Raw genomic sequence first — 21309 nt, 5'->3', positions numbered from 1 at the left:
GAGAAAGACATGCAGCAACCCAAGAGAATCAGAATTTAAAATTGGTAACAAATTCCACTGTTGTAATACAATTAAAAAATCAAAGTAAGGTGAAATGTATTAGAAAAAGTATTAAGCAGAATGTGTTTGGAAATTATATCTACCATACCTTCGCAACCAAAGTGCTAACGGGCTGGGAAGTCCTCAGTTTAATTCTTTAGCAATAAGTATAAGTCTTCTCTGACTTGCAATAAAATACTATGCTGTATTTTATTTTTTTATCGGATCCCTCAGCTTGCTATCCAGTGCCAAATGCATTGGGCCTGATTAAAAGGAGAAGTAGAACCTCCAGTGTTGAAAAACTTCAGATCATTCATTTTATTTTATTCTTGTGTCAAGGATTCAAAACATTTTGTGGGATCCACAAAAAAGAGAAGATTTGGATTTGGAGGATAAAGTAGGTCAGGTTCTTGAGTACCTGATTCAGACTGAAAGTAATCCTTTTTCCAAGCTCATATTATCCAGAGTCTTCTTAACAAGATTTATCAAAGCAAAAAGACAGTGGTATAGGCAATTTCAGCAACTAGAGTATTCTCCATTAAAACCAATTTACTGCCAAAGCATGTGGACAAAACCTTTTCTTAATTCCTTTCTAAGGACTTTACTATGAACTGGCAAAGAGGTCACTGATATTGGGTGAACTTGCAACTTTATGAGCAAAACCAACTCCTGAATCCTTATCAGCTGGAGAATCTATTCTTAATATCTGCCTTTATGTGTTGAAGAGTGTACTCTGCCAATTCTACTTGTTCAAAGAGTGTAATAAATCAGTACTCTGCTTCAGCATAGTGTGCTATGTAAACCAACAACTCTAAGTTTGTTAATTATGGTGTAGCACAAGGATACCGGGAACATCACATAGAACAGGGGTTCCCAACCCCCGGTCCATGGACCAGTACCGGGCTGAGGCATGCCAGCAACCGGTCCACACAAACAAGGAAAAGCCCATCCACAGGATGCAGGCAACACACAAAATCATGCCCCCTCTGGTCCGCGGAAAAACCTCTCTCCACGTAACTGGTCCCTGGTGCCCCTTTAAAAGGTTGGGGACCTCTGACCTAGAACCTGCAGGCTGTATGCAACATGTCTGTGCCACACAAAATGACTGCTTTTTGTGGAAGTTCTTTTCAATGGGGTTTGTGTCATCAAGAAGCCTTGTGTACATTATTTGACATTTAATAAGAACTTGATTCAATTTGAGTCATTTCAAGATTTCTCTTTAAGAAAACTGGTTAGCTGCTTTAATGTTTGCAGCTGGCTCATGTTCAGTGGGGTGAAAATATCAAGCAATGGGATAACCTTGCCAAATCTTAGCTAGGTTCTTCAAGTAAGAAATTTGAGAACTATTTCCTTTGTACCTCTTTTAAAGCAGATATAGCATGGATTGGTCTAATCTAATGGTTAAGACACCAGACTAGAAACTGGAAGACCGTGAATTTTAGTCCACTCTAGCCAAGAAATCCAGCTGCATGACTTTGGGCCAATCCCTCTCTCTCACACCCCAATCCACCTCACAAGGAGTTGTTGTGAAGACAATAAGAAGAGGAAGGTATGTTGGATATGTTCATTGCCTTGAATTATTTGCAAAAATAATAAAGGCAGATACGAATAAAATAAATAAATAATGGATGAAGAGACGACTGTCAACCTCCAAGATGCCCTTCCTGGGTCACACTGCATCAAAGCAGAAAATATTTTTCTCCAAATTAAAAATAAAAATTTCGACAACTGTACTGTTACTTTTCCACTTCTTTTATGATACTGAAGAATTATTATTTATTGTCTTGGTTCATGGGGCACTTTGCTGTTTCACTGTTTCAGTTTGCAGTGCCAGAAATATTGGCATGGCAGGCTGACATTCTTGGCTCACCCTGGGAAGGAACCCGGTCCCCCCCTAATACTGGCAGGGCTTGCTTGCCTCAGGTCTGTGGCTTGCTTAAATATACTATTGGCACCCACTGCAACCCAATGTTTTATTTCTGTGCTGCATTCACCGCTTTGAGCTGTCTGCGATCCTAGGAAAGTGAATTCTATCTCTTCACCATCAGTTGCTATTCTGACATTACACTTCCTTGCAGTGGTCATGAGCCCATAGAATCGCCAAGAGTCGGACTTGACTGAACAGATAACATCATCAGCTATTGTTAGAGAAATTTAGAGTGCCCCAAAGAAAAGTCCTGAGACGGAGAATGTGGTTTTCATAATCTGGCTAACCCAGGGCTAGGCAATCTGGCTCTTTTATGACTCGTGGACTTCAACTCCCAGAATTCTTGAGCTAGCCATGCTGGCTCAGGAATTCTGGGAATTGAAGTCCACAAGTCATAAAAGAGCCAAGGTTGCCTACCCCTGGGCTAACTCATATTCTTATTTGAGCCAGATCCTGAACGTGCTAGTTTAACAACCATTCACTGATTTGACAAACGTAACATAGCTTTAATATAAAGTTGGACTTCAGAAACGACAGTGCATTCAGAAAGTATTCAGACCCCCTTCACTTTTGTCAATTTTGTTATGCTGCAGCCTGATTCTGCGGTTGTTGAAATTCATTTTTTTTTCTCATTAAACTACAATCAGTTCCCCATAATGACAGAGTGAAAACAGAATTTTAGAAGAGGCTGTAAATTTATTTTAAAAAGAACAACCCTGAAATAATCTGTTGGCATAAATATTCAGACCCTTCGCAACAACACTTGAAATTTAGTTCAGATGCCTCCCATTTCTCTTGATCCTTGCTGACATGTTTCTATACTTGGATTGGAGTCAACCTGTAGTAAGACTCAAGGCTGCCGAAGATGATTCAACAAAGCACTGAGTGAAAGGTCTAAATATATTTATGCCAATGTGATATTTCAGGTTTTTTTTCTTTTTAATACATTTACAGATATTTTTAAAATTCTGTTTTCGCTTTGTCATTACGGGGTACTGAGTGTAAATTAATGAGAAAAAAATGAATTTCAACAACTGTGGAATCAGGCTGCAGCATAACAAAATGGGAGTCTGGATACTTGGATACTTTCTGAATGCACTGTATATTGGTTTGACCTATATATGTTGGCTTAAGCCCATACCCAAAATATAAGGGCTGAGTTGAATACCTGGTGGTGTGGCAGGATCAGAACAGACATAAAACCTTCAATAGGTACAAGAAAGAGAAAAAAAATTAAGGTTCAGGCCTGGCCATAGCAAAGAAGAAAATGAATGAAGGCTTAATTACTGTGAGCTCCCAGAGAGCTCTGACAGAAAGAATATGTAAGGAGGTGATAAAACTCATTGGCTGGTTACTCACAATGGTTTCTAAGAGTCCATCATACCACACAATCCCTCGCAATGTTCCCCATAAATCATAGTTTAATATTGCATATAATCTGTAAAACCAGCAGGAAAATAATCCTATCCAGGAAGCACAATGAGACTCTTTGCATCACCAAATCCAATTGTTTCAGTAGGATACAGGTAGCCTTCGAGTTACAACTGAGCTCCAAATGTATGTTGCTAAGCGAAACATTTGTTGAGTGAGCGTTGCCCCATTTTACGACTTCTTTTTGCCACAGTTGTTAAGTGAATCACTGTAATTAAGTTAGTAACACGGTTGTTAAGTGAATCTGGATTCCCCATTAACTTTGCATTGCAAAAGCTGATTACATGACTCCAGGGGGGTCACTACAATGAACCCGTTGCCAAGCATCCAAATTTTGATCATATGACCCTGGGGATGCTGCAACAGGTGTTAATTATGAAAAGCAGTCATAAGTCACTTCTTTTCAGTGCCGCTGTAACTTTTAAGGGTCACTAAATGAACTATTGTAAGTCAATAGTTCGCTATAACAGTGGTAGCGAACCTATGGCACGGGTGCCAGAGGCGGCACTCGGAGCCCTCTCTGTGGACACATGTGCCATTGCCCCAGCCTTGCCTCCCCCTGTGACCCCTTCTTCTCCAGCAGCCCCCCGGAAGGAGAGTCACCCTCAAGCGTGGTCCACATGGAGCAGCGCAGCCAAGGACAAGGCAACCAGGCAGCGTAGACAAGACTCTGTCCTCACACTCCATCATGAAGTTGATGCTGCAGGGCGCGGGCAGAGGGTGTGGCTGCCATAATGCTGCTGGGCTGCCTGGGCAATCTGCGGTGGGCCCTGGAGGCAGTGAGTGGTCCTGTGGGCAGGCAGGGTGGGATGGGTGGCAGAGCGGGCGTGGGACAGGGGGTGGAGCAGGCGCGGGACCAGTTTTTGGGCACTCGGTCTCTAAAAGGTTCGCCATCACTGACCTATAATCTAATCAAAGTCTTCCACAGCTCTAGCAGAGGCATCTGGGAGACAAGGGGAGTGGACACTCAAGATGGTGGTTTCAACTCTGTGATCAAAGCCCTGCCCCTTATGTAAAATGTTGACATTGCACACCTGCGAAGGAGTGGGACTTTAATTATGTCCTCTGTGGACTCTACTGAATTCTAGTATGAGTGATACGAACTTCAATTATTCATTTGATTTTAGTGAATGAATTGAGACCACAAGTTCACAAGTCTTAAAGCTGCCAAGTTTGAGAGACCCCTGTTCTTGATGGTCAGGATGGTATAAACAACGTTCAGTACTTATCTCTGATACTTTTTGATGTTCTTCTTTCCCTTGCCTTTACCATTACAGATAATACCTGTTAACAATCTCAATTTTTTATGTGTGGGGGAGGAGGAAACAGTGTTTTCATTATTGAAAACAATTGTTTGTTTTTAGCAAAAAGGAAGCAAGGAAAAAAGAAAGAAAAGATAGGCATCCTATAATTTGTCAAAAATTAGTTTCCCTGCCCCCACAAAAACATTGTAACTTTGGAAGGAAACTTCAGGAGGTCACAGAAATGTACTAACTACTTTGCCGGAGGACTAGAATGCAACAAAATTAAGAACAGACCTAAAAAGTTGAGGGTCACTGCTGCAAAATGATCCTGTCCCCTACCAGGATGTGACTGAGTTAAGAGCAAATGCCTTCTGTGAAGCTACTGTTATATAGTATTATACAGATATATCATATATATGTCTCTTGTGTATGTACGATATTAGAAAAGGAGAGAGAAAGAGAAACATTTTAGAGACAAGTGGCAATGGAAGTTTGATGAATCAGTTCATAAAAAAAGATAATCTAAAGAACCGGGAAACATCCTCAGAGCCCATTCTGTGCATTTGGTAGAGATGTACACAGTACAGGTTTATTCATCAGCAGAATTTCCTTTTCTCTTTGTGCTGCATAAATATATTTGTAATGAGTCTTCATGTAGAGCAGTGGTTCTCAACCTGTGGGTCGGGACCCCATTTGGGGTCGAATGACCATTTCACGGGGGTCGCCAAACCACGCTGTCTGCCATTTTTTTCCTTTTTTCCTAGCTGTCCTACTCCCTCTTATTGGTGGCCACACCCACTTGGGGGTCACCACAACATGGGGAACTGTATTATGGGGTCACGGCATTAGAAAGGTTGAGAACCACTGATGTAGAGATAAAACAGCTACAGGGGAAGGAACACCTCCACATAAGTGTAATTTTTTTCTTAATATCTTTCTCTCTCTCTCTCTCTTTCTCTTTCTCTCGCACTCTGAAAATAGGGGTTTCTGATTTGGATTGCAAACATCCAGATGACCACTAGATGGCAGCAAGCATTTTGCATCTTCTTTCTGTCTCTCTCTGCTGCCATTTAGTGGTTGTTTAGTTCAGTTTGGTACCCTTACTGAAGGAAGGAATAAGGAAAAAGAGGAAAAAAGAAATAAAACCTTTTGTAAGGTGAACTAAGGTATTTTTGACTATCACACAAAGTGGGGGGAGGGAGGAACAGGACAGAGAGAATTAAATGCAAACACACATTATGTGGCTTAATCTTTCCTTCTATTACTTGTTGGCCTTTTGGCTAAGATCTTTCTTCTTGCTGAGCATTAGGAATTTTGGGATTCACAGTTATTAAGAAGATATAACTCACAAAGTACCATACATATCTCTCTTGTTCTTCAGACTACTAGTTTCAGACCTAGTTTGAACATCCATCACACAAGATTTGTTTGCACGACATGCTACAGTAATTCATGGTAAAGTGAAGTCATGATTTTCTGAACTACATTAGACTACAAAACACACACTGAGCCAACATCCAGGTAACCGTGTTTTAACCTAGTGTTTTATATGAAGCCAGCTCAAGTGTATGGAAAAAGACAGTTTATTTCCTAAAATAATTTATGAGTTTTCATGAAAACGAGTAGAAGAAGGTGGAAGGTTTTGTTGCATCACTGCCATCTACTCTTATATAAATGATGCTGTTATTTGACACTGATCTTAACTATCTGTACATATTTTGAACTGTTAGCCCATCTATTATGAGACATCAAATTGACAATGGTTGGCGTGGACACATCAATGAACATGAATGAATCATTTTCTTTCCTGAGTCTTAAGATAAGCCGGAATGTTACTGGAATCCAACTTATCTTTTTTACATGGACCTCTCCCTGTTAAAGTCTCCCTCCACCCAATAGTTGGAATCAACACATCTTTAAGTTGGATGCAATTGAAATTTAAGGGCAGATAGCTGTGGTAATTAATTTTTAACACGATACGATGTTATATATATAACATATATATATATATATATATATGTTATATATATATAATAGTAAAGTTGGAAGGGACCTTGGAGATCATCTAGTCCAACCCCCTGCTCAGGCAGGAAACCCTACACCATTTCAGACAAATGGCTGTCCAGTCTTTTCTTAAAAACTTCCAGTGTTGGAGCATTTACTGCTTCTGGAGGCAGGTTGTTCCACTGATTAATTGTTCTGATACACACACACACACACACACACACACACACACACACACACACACATACATATTTACAAAAGGGTTAACATGTTTTTTCCTGTTAAAATTGTTAACATGTTTATTACATATTAAGTTTATTATATTGAAATTTTTATTTATGTTTTAGTAATGTATTATTTCAAAGGCAGAGGGTAAGTTTTGTTTTTAATTAACTACCTTAATTTTCAGTGTTTAGTTGGATTCAGTAGCAGCTTGCTTTGGCACTATGTACTTCTACTGCTTAGATTGTACATTCATGCTGGAAACTAATGAAGCTTAGGAAATAGGATAAAATATTTAACAGCAAAAAGTCCCTTTTCTTTGAAAAAAGAAAGACAATAGGAAGTTATTCCCAGAAACCATTCATGAAATATCTCTGCAATCAAAGGCACCACCAACGATTATGTGCCCTTTCCTTTCCCTTCTTCATCTTTCATTCATGAGTAGCGTGACTCATGACATTGCTATGCTGAATGGGCAGCAGCTTCCATAGGCCCACCTATCTTGGCAATGACAATATTGTCTGCAGAAGTCAAACAAGTTCATTGAATAAGGAGAGGGTGGGCAAACCCATCAGGAAGCTCAACACGCCTCTCCTTTCAACTTGTCTGGACAAAGCTGGAACAACACTGGCATTTTCTGCCTGCTAGTTGAAGGGGAAAATACTTGCTTAGGAAATAGGCATTTTTTAAAGGGTGTAAATTAGGGACTTCTCCCATATCTTCCACTATGGAACTGTTCTTTGTCAAAAACAAACTTCAGTACTTTCCTTCCTTCTCCCACACCCATCCCTTTTCTGTCTCTCCCTGTCTGTCTGACACACACCAAACTTGCAAGTGGCATGAATCTTACAGTGCTTTGACAATATCGCTTCAGTTCTTAGGAGGAATTATAAGTAGGCTGAGCCTTAAAATGCTCACAAACACGCACACACAAAAACACATTTGCTCCAAGGAAGCACAGTGTGTCATAATGTTTTGAATTATTCAGAAGAGGCTTTTGCAACTTATTACTCACCCAGCCAAAGCACCCAGCATCTTATGCTAGTGATAATTCATTGCTGGAAGCCTGAGACTGCAAAAGGATGTAGGTTATCAAAGCTAGTGAGTGGCTTGCGCATGGGTCATAGAACTGGTTTTAAGAGCATGATTAAAATTGAGTTGGAAAAATACAGATAACTGATGACAGCAAAGCAATATGGGAAAATACAACTCCAGTGGTCATCCGGATCTTTGCAATGAAGAACGGATCAAGGTAAAGGTTTCCCTGTCCAGTTGTGTCTGACTCTAGGGTAGACATGTCAAACACAAGGCCCAGGGGCCGGATGCGGCCCACGAAGTGGTTTCATGTGGCCTGCAAAGCCATCCTGAGGGAATGGCCCCCTCTTCCTTGGCCCTGGCTCTGGCCCTGGTCCAGGCCAGCAGGGAGCCAATGTACAATTTTGTGATGGCCATCTATGCTGAAACGCATTCAGTCTTAGCTCCATAAACCCCCCCCCCCCCGCATGGCCTGAGAGGAACAGTGAGGCTCCTCCAGTGGACCATGCGTTGGCACTTGCCCTGTTCCCACCCCCTTCTGACAGAGACCCTCAGATCTATCCCACTCCTGCCCAGGCCCCCACAGGCACCCTTGATGCGAATGATGTAGAGCTGACCACACCCACCTAGTAGGCCACACCCACTCCATCCATGCCCACCCAGCAGGCCACACCCACCCTGGCCACACCCACCCAGACCCCTGAGGGCAACCATAATGCCGATGTGGCCCTCAATGAAATTGAGTTTGACACCCCTGCTCTAGGGGATGGTGCTCATCTTGTTTTCCAAAGACATTTTCCATGGTCATATGGCCAGCGTGAGTATATGCCAAAGTTCCCACCAACGTGGTACCTGTTTATCTACTCGGATTTCCATGCTTTCAAAATGCTAGGTTGGCAGGTGCTGGAGCAAGTCACAGGAGCTCCCCATTATAAGGCGCTTTGGTCTTGAACCCAGGCTGTCAGCTTTCCTGCTGACAAGCTCAGTGCCTTTAACCACTGAGCCATCACAGCCTCTACGGTAGTGCTAATGGTAACAGATGAATGTGTAAGTTTGAAACTTTATCATGAAGTAAAACAGATCCACACATGGAAAATTTTATTCCTTTTTATAATCCAGAGGGGGAAAAAACCTCTCTTAATTCTATTGTTACACAAACAACATAAACAAAGACATGCAAATTGTATACCGATTCTTTCTTTCATATCTTGTATTTTAAAGTTGTTCCCCTCATATTCTCATGGTGGTGGTGATGGGAGTTTCTAGGAGGGATGAGTGAAGAATACCCTGAAAATATATATTATACTCCCAGCAGGGTCACCCAAGATGTGAAACTAAAGCTAATAGACATCTATAGTAATGTGACTGCAGTGATATAGGAAGATACTGGAGGAGATAAATACTTTAGAGACAACGGCAAAGGAATTATTTCATACTGTGAGGGAGAAATAATTGATATACCACTCCTGTATTTTACCAAAAAAATGCCCACATGGATAGACAATATTCAATGATTGATGACATAGTGCTGGATAATGGGCCCCTTAGGTCAGATGGCCCTCAATATACTACTAAGGAAAGATTGAGGAATTTTTGGAATAGTAACTTTGTTTGATTAAAGCCTACTTTATACTGCCATGCAGGAAAAGAAAATCTAGTTGCAATGGGAACACAGAATGTAAGAAGCATGAATGTGAGCAAGGTCAACAGAGTGAAAATTGAAAAGAACTGATTACACATTGTCATATTAGGCATCAGCAAACGGAAGTGGACGGCAACTGGACAATGTAGTCACTTACCAATAATCTTTTAAAATGATGGTTACCTAACTTTATGCTCCAACATAGTGGTACAGATGTTTATGTGAACAATCTTTATGATCAAATTCAATCTGAAATAATAATAATAATAATAATAATAATAATAATAATAACAACAACAACAACAACAACAACAACAACCCCCAGTGAGGCACTACCTTGACGTGGTTGTGGGGCTTGTGTACTCTGAGGAAGATGAGCAATGAATCATGCCCTTCATCCACGCAGTGACATTGATAGACTTTATCTACCAAGGCAAATAGGTGGGCGTGGAATGCTACAAGTACATCAGATGGTTGAAGAAGAAAAAATGGCTTTGGAAGAATATCTGAAGAACAATGATGAAGATGCACTGAAATTAGTATATCAGGAAGGCTTACTAACTACTGGAGACACCAAACTGGCCTACAAGAAAGACCAAATGAAGAACAGAATAGAGGCATAGGAAGACAAAGCACTACATGGCCAATACATGAAAAAAATAGCTGGGAAAGCAGATAATAATAAAACCTGGCAATGGCTAAGAGTAGGAAAATTGAAGAAAGAGACCGAGGGACTAATTCTGGCTGCACAAGACCAAGCCTTAAGGACAAATGCATACAAAGTCAAAATTGAGAAGACAGCCAAAGAGTGTCTCTCCCATAAAAAATATAGTGAGACACAAATTGCAGAATGCCATACCGGCTCGGACGTCGCCCGGGTTAACAAGGTCCACGCTAGATATTGGAGTTCCTGGATATCTGGTGAAAAATGGGTTACAGGACTCAGGACTGTTGGCTGAGCAACCAATGCCAGCAGCTGCAGTACTACTGGAAGAAAAGATGTTTACCCGTCGCAGATACACAGTGATTGAAAACGAAGAAATAATGATCTGTTACTACAGATCAAGTCCAACAAGAAGAGGATATCTAAAACGAATGCACCAGTTCTGGAAAGAACAACATCCAGAATCAGAAATAACAGAACAGAGACTAGCAGATCAACGCCGATTTATAACACAAAATAAAGTATTCACAGAAACAGAATTGGACGAACTGCAAAGGTTTACCCAGGGCAAAGAAATCAAAGCCTTACCAGAAGTAATTCAGAATGTAGAGGCAAACCAGGGGGAATTGCCAGTGAAGGAATCCAGCAGAGATATACAACTGTTGCCATTTGGAAACCAGGCACCTCTTCCTCAGGAAGAACAAAACCATCTAACTAAAGAAATAAAAGAATTGAAACAAAGAATAACTGAGCATCTAGAACAGCACAAAAACAACAGAATAAGGCTACCTGCATTGAAGCTTGTTCCAAAGAAACAGCTAGCACAAGCATTAAAAGATGCAAATACTGCAATATCAAGTATAAGCACCAATTCACTGCAAGAAACAAACCAACTAATGTACAGCACAGCTGCAGTTATAACAGAATACCTGGGATGCAAAATCAACAAAGAAGAAAAACAAACAAACAGTGCACCAGAAAAATGGAAGGTTAGACTAGAAAATAAGATCAGCAAGTTAAGATCACATGCAAGCAAGCTAGAACAGATGAAAGAAAAGAAGCTGAAGAACAAGAAGACCAAAGAATACCTAATCAAGAAATACCACTTAGAAACAAGGAAGATCAAGGAAGCACTGGAAATAATAAAGCAACAAATAACAGCTATAGCCAGGAAAATCAGTAGATATGAAGCTCGAATTGCAAACTATAGGCAGAACCTCCAATTTCAATCCAATCAGAAACGTTTCTACCAATCCATCAATGGCGAAACTGCAAAGAATCAGTCAGTACCTGACAAGGAAGAAACAGTGCAGTTCTGGAAGCAGATATGGGATAACCCAAAGAAATACAACAAGGATGGGGCTTGGTTAAAAGAGGTGGATGCAAATAAAACAGAAGTTGAAATGAAAGAACTAGTAATAACAACAAAAATAGTAAAAAAAAGAGCAAAGAAAATCAAAAATTGGTCAGCACCAGGTGAAGATGAACTGCATGGGTTTTGGTTGAAACATCTAACTGTTATACACCCACTCATTGCCAAGCAGTTCAACAATATACTACAAGGCGGAGAAATTGAAAAGTGGCTAACAACTGGGAAAACCTACCTAATAATGAAAAATCCAGCAAAAGGGGCAACACCAGGTAACTACAAGCCAATTACCTGCTTACCAACAACTTTCAAATTACTAACTGGTGTAGTAGTTGATGCAGTGCAACAGCATCTAGTTGAAAACAATCTCTTTCCACCTGAGCAGAAAGGAAACCGCCCCAATAGCAGAGGAACAAAAGATCAACTCCTAATAGACAAAATGATCTTGGAAAACTGCAAGAGAAGGAAGACCAACCTGAATATGGCATGGATTGACTACAAAAAGGCATTTGACTCTCTGCCACATTATTGGATAATCAAGTGCCTAGAAATAACAGGAGTCAGTAGAAATATCAGAAAATTTGTGCAAAGATCGATGGCACAATGGAAGACACAGTTGCAGATCAATGGTGAGAGGCTGGGAGAGGTTAATATCAAGAGAGGAATATTTCAAGGAGATTCATTATCAACATTACTATTTGTTATTGCACTGTTTCCTCTGTCAACAATACTGAATAACTCAGGACATGGCTATAAAACATCAAAAACATCTGCCAGACTATCCCACCTCCTTTATATGGATGATCTGAAGCTGTATGGAAAAACATCATCTGAAATAGAATCGCTGCTCAACACTGTACGTATATATAGCCAAGATATTGTAATGGAGTTTGGCTTGGACAAATGTGCCACACTTACTATCAAACAAGGAAAAATAATGAAAACTGAAGGAATCAAGATGCCCCACGAAAATAACATTAAGAGTCTGGATGAGGAAGAGTACTACAAATACTTGGGTATCCTCAAGCTGACAACATCAAGCACACTGAAGTTAAGAAAAAGATTAGAGGTGAATACATCAAGAGAGTGAAGAAGATCTTAAAGTCCAAACTCAATGGAGGAAATACCATAAAGGCAATCAACACCTGGGCAATCCCAGTCATTAGGTACACAGCTGGAATAGTGGACTGGACTCAAGAAGAACTAAAAGCAATGGATAGGCAGACCAGAAAAATAATGACAATGAATCACGCCCTTCATCCACGCAGTGACATTGATAGACTTTATCTACCAAGGCAAATAGGTGGGCGTGGAATGCTACAAGTACATCAGATGGTTGAAGAAGAAAAAATGGCTTTGGAACAATATCTGAAGAACAATGATGAAGATGCACTGAAATTAGTATATCAGGAAGGCTTACTGACTACTGGAGAGACAAACTGGCCTACAAGAAAGACCAAATGAAGAACAGAATAGAGGCATGGGAAGACAAAGCACTACGTGGCCAATACATGAAAAAAATAGCTGGGAAAGCAGATAATAATAAAACCTGGCAATGGCTAAGAGCAGAAAATTGAAGAAAGAGACCGAGGGACTAATTCTGGCTGCAAAAGACCAAGCCTTAAGGACAAATGCATACAAAGTCAAAATTGAGAAGACAGCACCAGACAGTAAGTGCCGCCTATGCAAAGAAGCTGAAGAAACAGTGGACCACTGGGTAAGCTGTTGCAAGAAGATTGCACAGACTGATTACAAGCAGCGGCATGACAAAGTAGCAACAATGGTGCATTGGAAGATCTGCAAAAAATATCATTTGCCTGTAAGCAAAAACTGGTGGGATCATAAAATAGAGAAAGTCATAGAAAATGATAAAAATTAAACTGCTCTGGGACTTCAGAATTCAAACAGACAAGCACCTGCAACATAACACGCCAGACTTAACAATGGTCGATAAGAAAGACAAAAAAGTCTGGATAGTGGACGTGGCAGTGCCTGGAGATAGCAGAATAGAAGAGAAAGAACTGGAGAAGATAACCAAATACAAAGACCTACAAATAGAAATAGAAAGACTGTGGCAAAAGCAAGCAAGGGTAGTACCAATAGTCATAGGCTCCTTGGGCGCAATCCCAAAACAACTGGAGCACCACTTGAACACCATTGGCATTGACAAATTTGTTATTAGTCAATTGCAAAAGGCGGCCTTAGTAGGAACTGCTTCCATCCTGCGACGATACCTGTAATACCATCAAACATCCACATCTGCCATCAAACATCCACATCTGCCTATCCCAGGTCCTGGGTAAGGACTCGATAGGTAGACAAAATGCCAAATCCAGTCTGAACATCTGGCTGACTGTGTGATGATCCAATAGTAATAATAATAATAATAATAATATTAATAATAATAATAATTTATATGCTTCCTATCTCACTATCAAGCAACTCTGGGCAGCATATCAATCAGCAGAACACGCAAGGAAAATGCACTGCATGTGTTTGGAAGTTGGAATGCCAAAGTTGAAAATGGTAAGGAAGGAAATGAAGAAGGAGATTGATTTTTTTCACTTACTTGTAATCCAGCATTTCTTCATTGCTAATGCATTCTTCAAATAACAGAATAGTCATCACTAGATGGAGTATCCACAAATCAAATTGATGTATTATTGGTAGAGGGAGATGGAAGAGCCCGGTTCTCACAGCAAATATGTGAGAAGGATGACTGGAAGATATCACAAACTGCTTATGGAGAAGTTCCAAGTCAAGCTAAAGCTGAAGAACAAGGCTAATCAATGTCCATGATATGAATTTGATCATCCCCCGACCATTTTCGAAAAAGAACATCAGAAATAGCTTTGAAGTCTTGGCCCTCATTGAAAGGAAACCAAAGGAAAGAGGTTAAGAGGAAAGAGGTTAAGAAACTCTTAAGTATAACTGTGAGAAAACACCGCCATAGACTAAAAAAAAACAGAAAAAGGAACCAGGTTTCAGGATAGATGGTAGAAATTGCCAAGAAGAGAAAAGAAGGCAAAGCCAAGAAACAAAAGGTCTTGGGACATAATTTAACAAGAATTTTTGATAGCTGTGTGGAAGAAGGTGTGCTTTAACATTAATCAGGACCCTGAAGACAGAAACAGACATCGAAAAACAAGGAAAGTCTTCCAAAATACCTCCAAACTCAGTAGGCAGTTCAAACTTGAAATAGGTATGCTAATTTGGAAAGATGCATTGGTCACAAGGAAGCACTATATTATTGATTTCATTATTATTGGGAATGAATAAATGTATAAATGATTATAGAAATTGACCAATTGTGGAATATCTTTATAAAAATAGGAATCCTATAACATCTTATTGTCCCCACATGAAACCTGTACACAGGCCAGGAAGCCACAATCTAAACTGAATGTGACAAAACAAACTAGTTGGCAAAGAGGTTGAGAAGGCTATATACTTCCCCTTTAGTTATTTATTTGCTGAATGTATATTGGGGAAAGTTGAACTGGAAGAAGATAAACGTGGTTTTAAAATTGGAGGAAGAAACTTTACTTAACTGCAGTGTGCTGGTGACATTTGTTCTATAGCTAAAAAAACAAATGAACTGGAAACTCTAGTAATGAAAGCTAAGGAACACAGTGAAAAAATGGGATTAAACATAAAAAAATCAAACTAATGGTAACAAGTATAGCAGCACCTTAGAACTGACAACAAAGATACTGAAGTAATTACTAGATATCACCTTTTAGGATTACCTAGCACAGTGATGGTGAACCTTTTAGAGACCGACTGCCCAAAAACTGGCCCCACCCCCACTCCACCCCCTGCCCCGCCCCTGCTCCAGCCCGATCCCCTGCCCTGCCTGCCTGCAGAGCCACTCACTGCCTCCAGGGCTCGCTGCAGATTGCTCAGGCAGCCCAGCAGCACTATGGTGGTCATGCCCTCTGCCCACGCCCTGCAGCATCAGCTGTGCAAAATGGGGCGTGAGGGCATAGTCTTGTCTATGCTGCCTGGCTGCCATGTCTTTGGCTGCGCTGCTCTGCATGGGCCACGCTTAGGGGTAACTCTCCTTCAGGGGGCTGCTGGAGAGGAGGGGGTCATGGGGGGAGGGGAGGATGGGGCAACGGCACATGTGTCCACAGAGAGGGCTTCGAGTGCTGCCTTTGGCACCCGTGCCATAGGTTCGCCACCACTGACCTAGCAATACTACAGAGGCAGATTGGTGTAGTAATTAAGGCAGAAGACTAGAACCTAGGAGACCATGAATTCTAGTCCCGCTTTAGGCACAAAGCCAGCTAGGTGATCTTGGGTCAGTCCTTCTCTCTCAGCCCTAGGAACTAGGCAGTAGTAAACTACAACCAGTAGTAAATCTTAACAAGAAATCTGCAGGGACTAGTTCAGGCAGTCACCAAGAATAAAGACTGACTGAAATTCAAAAAGACAACAGTAAAGGAACAAGAAATGTACAGTAGACTAGTACTTGATGGTATATCATGGAAAACCTTAGATGAGATAGTCAAATTGCTACAACATGTCTACACCTACAAACCAAGAACTATGCAATGTTTTTTTCCTGTGATATTCTAAGGCTCTTGAATCAGAATAGTGATCCAGAAAAGCATACAGAGAACTAGACATAGTGACACTTTTCTTATAAAAACACAATATGGCTACTCTTTTTTAATTAATTCACCACTGCCTTCAACTGAGTACACACAGAGCCACCTTCCTATGCTGCAAGTAATCATCCTTACTTCCTGAAACTAAATTGTAGTAGAACAATAACATTTTTGAAGGGTAAAAGCTGTCAAAAACAAATTTATTTTCTATTATCTATCTATCTCTTTCTTTTCATCTCCTTAGGAAACAAACAATCAAACAAAAACAAAACAAGCCTCCAAACAGATTTGAATTCATTAATGAATGCATTTATCCTTTTTCAAATATACCCATAGTTCCAGAATAATAAAATTTAATAAACATAAAATGGTTTTTTAAAAGAGTAATGCCATAACCTAATGTACTAAAAAATGAAAACCAATGTAGAATAGCAATACATGTAGAGGATATAATGTTGCACAAATTTACTTAAAAGTCTGGATGAACTAATATGTCTGCAGGCACAAACACACACACACAAAAACCTATTACACAGGCATAGTAAGGGTGGGAACAGAAAAAAAACACATGGCTTTGAAACTGGGACACACCATTTCATTCCAAAAGTTCACTTAGGTCAGCCACTGTTTGGCAGACTGTCCCCTCCCTCAATGTTTGGGATGTTCCAGCTTACAGATGATGAAATAAAATCCCTGCTAAAAAAAAATTCTGCCTGTGAATAAGTAGATTAATACATTAAGAGGTATGGATATAGATATAGATGATACTGATTCATAGATATAGATATATAGATATATCTGTGCAGCATTCATGTAACTCAAATGTTGATTAATAAAAGTTTGCAGAACTTGACTGTTTCAGGCAAAACCTTTTATTAATAATAATGGGCAAAACAGGAACAAAAGCCTCCAGAGTTCTCCTGAAAGGATCCAATCCAGAATAACTTTACAGATCAATCTGTAAGTTATCTAAAAGTAGATCAAGACTGATGGGCATTAGTCTTTCCTCCCCAAGGGATCACCCACATGGCATACGCATACCAGCTTTCCTATCCCATCCCCTTCCTTCAATTCCTGCATTTCAATGTCAGCCTTGGCTCCCTTGGTCTGCAGTAGCTATAGGAAGCCCTGGAGAAGTTAGGCAGAAGCCACTGAGAGACAAGTGAAGATGGTGTCATGGTTCTGATAGATGAAACCAATTAAAGCAGAACTCCGAGGCTTGAGTTTTCCTCTAAGAACATGTTTATTGGCTACAAAGTATTGGCATGGTCAAAAGTGAAACCAAGACTAAAGTTCCCTCTAAAAAGTTACAGTATTACAAAGTTAAACTTTCCACCCCAGAAACTATGCAATCAACTACGTTTCACAATAGAATAGTTTGGGGGCCTTTCTAACATAAGTCTCAACCCCCAGTCTAACAAACAGAAATGACCTTGGTTCCCACGGGACGGAGAATTGTTTAGACTAGCATAAAACTCCCCATTCCTCCCCCCATTATTGTGGCAACTGAAAACAAGTAAAATGGCTTCAGCCAGGTTCGTTGCAAAGTTGACAGATGGATGCATGAAGTTCATGGAGGCAGCAAAACTTTAGAAAAAGATCAAGATTGGTCCCTCGTTGATCACTGGAGTATAAGAAGGAGAGAAGAAAAAGCACATGTGGACTTACAAGATTCTGCTGTTACACTTGTCTATATCAGTAAGTATAGCTCTAATTTCCTCATGGAGTCAGTTTCCTGATTGGCCTACTTCATAGAGCCGATAGCATCCAGATCAAAACCACTCTGTTTATCCCACGTATGGATTACCTAATGTCCTACTTTCCATCTCTAGTCTGCTACTATATGTACATGACATGATAGCAGTGCTCCAATATCTAAGGGGCTGCCATAAAGAAGAGGGGGGTCTATCCAAAGCACCTGAGGGCAGGACAAAAAACAATGGATGGAAATTAATCAAGGAGAGAACCAACCTAGAACTAAGGAGAATTTTCCCGACAGCTAGAACAATTAATCAGCAGAACAACTTGTCTCCAGAAGTTGTGGGTGCTCCAGTACTGGAGGTTTTTAAGAAGAGATTGAACAGTCATTTGTCTGAAATGGTATAAGCTTCCCTGCTTGAGCAGGAGGTTGGACTAGAAGACCTCCAAGATTTCTTCCAACTCTGTTATTCTGTTACTAAAGGATTAAACTGGAATAACCAAACTCTTTGTGGCTGTCTATGTTAATTGCATATAGTATTGTTTTTGGTGGCTCAGAGAAGTTTTCTGTCCTTTAACATAGATATCTAGCTAATATCAACTTCTGCCTGTTGTTCATGTTTCTGTTTCTTTGCTTTTGCCTCCCTTGAAATGTTTTTTTTTTTTTTTGCGCCAGTGAAATGCTTTGGTGTTCAATCAATAAAAATTTCTGCTAGCCACACTGGTGGGGGGACTGTTTATTCTGTTCCTGCTATGGGTATTGATTGGGAGTGTGTTGAGTGCGACTTTAACAGGAAAATGGTAATTTTCCAACAAGCCCAAGCCATGTAAAACCAGTTGCTCTGTGTACAGAATATTTTGCACATACTTGATACGTAGGATAAAAGGTGAAGCACTGGTCAAGTGCTGAACACCTTGCCAGAAATCCAGCTTGTTTACCATGGCAAAGAGCTCTTGATATTGATATCCAGAACAGCTAAAATAAAACCCTATTCATTATTTGCCATTCTCCTTCCCTAAGTAGTTAGCAACTATTCCCTCCCTAGCTCAGAGAGAGCATTTGTTCCAGCACATTATCACCTTTTGTCATCCTTAATGGTAGATTTTATAACATCCCTGCAGAGGAGGGATGCTGCTCCTACTTGTAAGAAAAGTCTTTCAGGTTTTTCTGTGCTGTTTCTTCTGCACACCATATTGCCCCCAATAATCTGGGTCCTCATTTTACTGACCTTGGAAAGATGGAAGGCTGAGTCAACCTTGAGCTGGTCAGGATCGAACTCCTGGTTGTAGCCTTTAATACTGCATTCTAACCACTACACTCACCACGGCTCTTATAAGGTAGATATCAATAAAGCACGAAGAAGGAAATTAAGCTGACAGCACTTATTTATTTATATATTTATTAAATTTATATGGTGACTCATCTCACAAGCATGACTGGGTGATTAAAAGTTAAAATACGATGTCTGCAACTTTGGCTATCTTAGAATGTCTATTTTATCACTCCAGCAGTGTTCTTAAGGTCCCCCCAAATCTTCTCAGGGTTCAATAAAATCAAAATTATTTCAGAGGTGCTGAAGTTATTTGCAAAAACTGAAACAACATCACTTTTCTCATTATGATTTTTAGTTATTAAAAAGTAGGGTTTTTTTCATGAAAATTATTTGTTAACATCTAATTATTCTAATAGGTTTAATATTGTTATTTGTACATGACTCAATGAATAAATATTCTATAAGTGCATCCATTTTAATATGGTAAATATTAAAATATATATCCCAGAGAAACAAAAGCTCTTTCAGGGCCCTCCCTAATTTTTCAAAGTGGGAAGGGATCCTAAGAACAAAGAAGTTTAAGAAACACTGTATTATAATATTACAATAAAATCTTGGGCAACTTAGATATTATCAGTGGCAACAAGGTATTGATTTGGGCTTTCTATATTAGAAAGGAAGCAGCATAACGGAAGCAGCATATTTTCAGGGGAATTCAGTATTTCACTCCTTTTCTTACATAACTGTACTATGCTGATTGACATAAAAGGAATGGCACTTTCACTAGCACCTGGTTGGGCTGGGTTGGGCTGGGCTGGGCAGGTGATTAATGGCAGGAGTCTGAGGATCAGGTACAAAAAACACTAATGAATTCCTCTATATAAACCTAATGCTTACTCATTGTTTGCAGCTTGAATTCTTGCCTGGAAAAGATACTGTGAGCTGAAAAAGAGATACAGTGATAAACGTAGCACGGGAAACATCTCCAAAGTGCCTCTGTGGGTATTGTGTAATAATTCATGCCACTTAATATAAACAATGAATAAATGATATAACTTTTACATTGTACATAAGAGAAGAGAGAGCAATATTCAGTTGCTTTTGTTGTTTGTTTCCTGTTCAACCTCTCTTCCAGCCATACTTCCTCAAGCTAATTTCTATTTTTAAGCAATGATTGCTTGCATGACTTCTTGCTATGGTCCCTATAGTAGTAGTAGTAGTAGTAGTAGTAATGATGATAATGATGATGATGATGATGATGATGGTGATGATGATGATGATGATGGTGATGATGATGATAATGTTGGAAGGGACCTTGGAGGTCATCTGGTCCAACCCCCTCCTCAGGCAGGAAACCCTATACCATTTCAGACAAATGGCTGTCCAGCCTCTTCTTAAAAACTTCCAGTTCTGGAGACAGGTTGTTCCATTGATTAATTGTTCTGTCAGGAAGTTTCTCCTTAATTCTGGGTTGCTTCTCTCTTTGATTAGTTTCCATCTGTTGCTTCTTGTCCTGCCTTCAGGTGCATTGGGGAATAGCTTGACTCCCTCTTCTTTGTGGCAACCCCTGAGATATTGCTATCATGTCACCCCTCGTCCTTCTCTTCATTAAAGATTACCCAATTCCAGCAATCGTTCCTTATATGTTTTAGCCTCCAGTCCCCTAAGCATCTTTGTTGCTTTTCTCTGTACTCTTTCTAGAGTCTCAACATCTTTTTTTACATCATGGTGACCAAAACTGGATGCAGTATTCCAAGTGTGGCCTTAGCAAGGCATTGTAAAGTGATATTAACACTTCATGTGATCTTAATTCTATCCCTCTGTTAATGCAGCCTAGTACTGTGTTGGCTTTTTTGGCAGCTGTAGCACACTGCTGGCTCATATTTAAGTGATTGTCCACTAGGACTCAGAGATCCCTCTCACAATTACTACTGTTGAGCAAGGTACCATTATACTATACCTGTGTGTTTGGCTTTTCTTGCCTAAATGTAGAACCTTACTTTTTTCATCACTGAATTTCATTTTTTTAGATAGCGCCCAATGTTCAAGTCTGTCAAGATCCTTCTGTATCTTAAGCTAATCTTCTGGAGTATTGGCTATTCCTGTCAGCTTGGTGTCATCTGCAAATTTGATGAGTTTCCCATCTA

The 21309-nt window shown here is 40.0% G+C and overlaps 1 protein-coding gene and 1 long non-coding RNA gene across 4 annotated transcripts in view; both read right to left on the bottom strand.

The window, feature by feature from the left end:
• The window catches only part of LOC120311494, a 528108-nt gene that overhangs the window by 164996 nt on the left and 341803 nt on the right, over positions 1-21309 (bottom strand). The gene's annotated exons all lie outside the window — the stretch shown is intronic.
• The window catches only part of LOC120311462, a 121010-nt gene that overhangs the window by 82901 nt on the left and 16800 nt on the right, over positions 1-21309 (bottom strand). Inside the window, exon 3 of one of the 3 annotated variants that reach the window (XR_005557626.1) lies at positions 17472-17814. The exons of the other annotated variants lie outside the window; for them this stretch is intronic. This is a non-coding gene — a long non-coding RNA (uncharacterized LOC120311462). Of the gene's footprint in view, positions 1-17471; positions 17815-21309 lie in introns of those variants that run through there. 3 annotated transcript variants of the gene reach the window in all.

This window comes from Crotalus tigris, unplaced genomic scaffold (assembly GCF_016545835.1).
Source record: "Crotalus tigris isolate CLP2741 ecotype Arizona unplaced genomic scaffold, ASM1654583v1 scf7180000018368.3068619, whole genome shotgun sequence".
NCBI lineage: Eukaryota > Metazoa > Chordata > Lepidosauria > Squamata > Viperidae > Crotalus > Crotalus tigris.
This window is presented reverse-complemented; position numbering and strand designations above follow the sequence as displayed.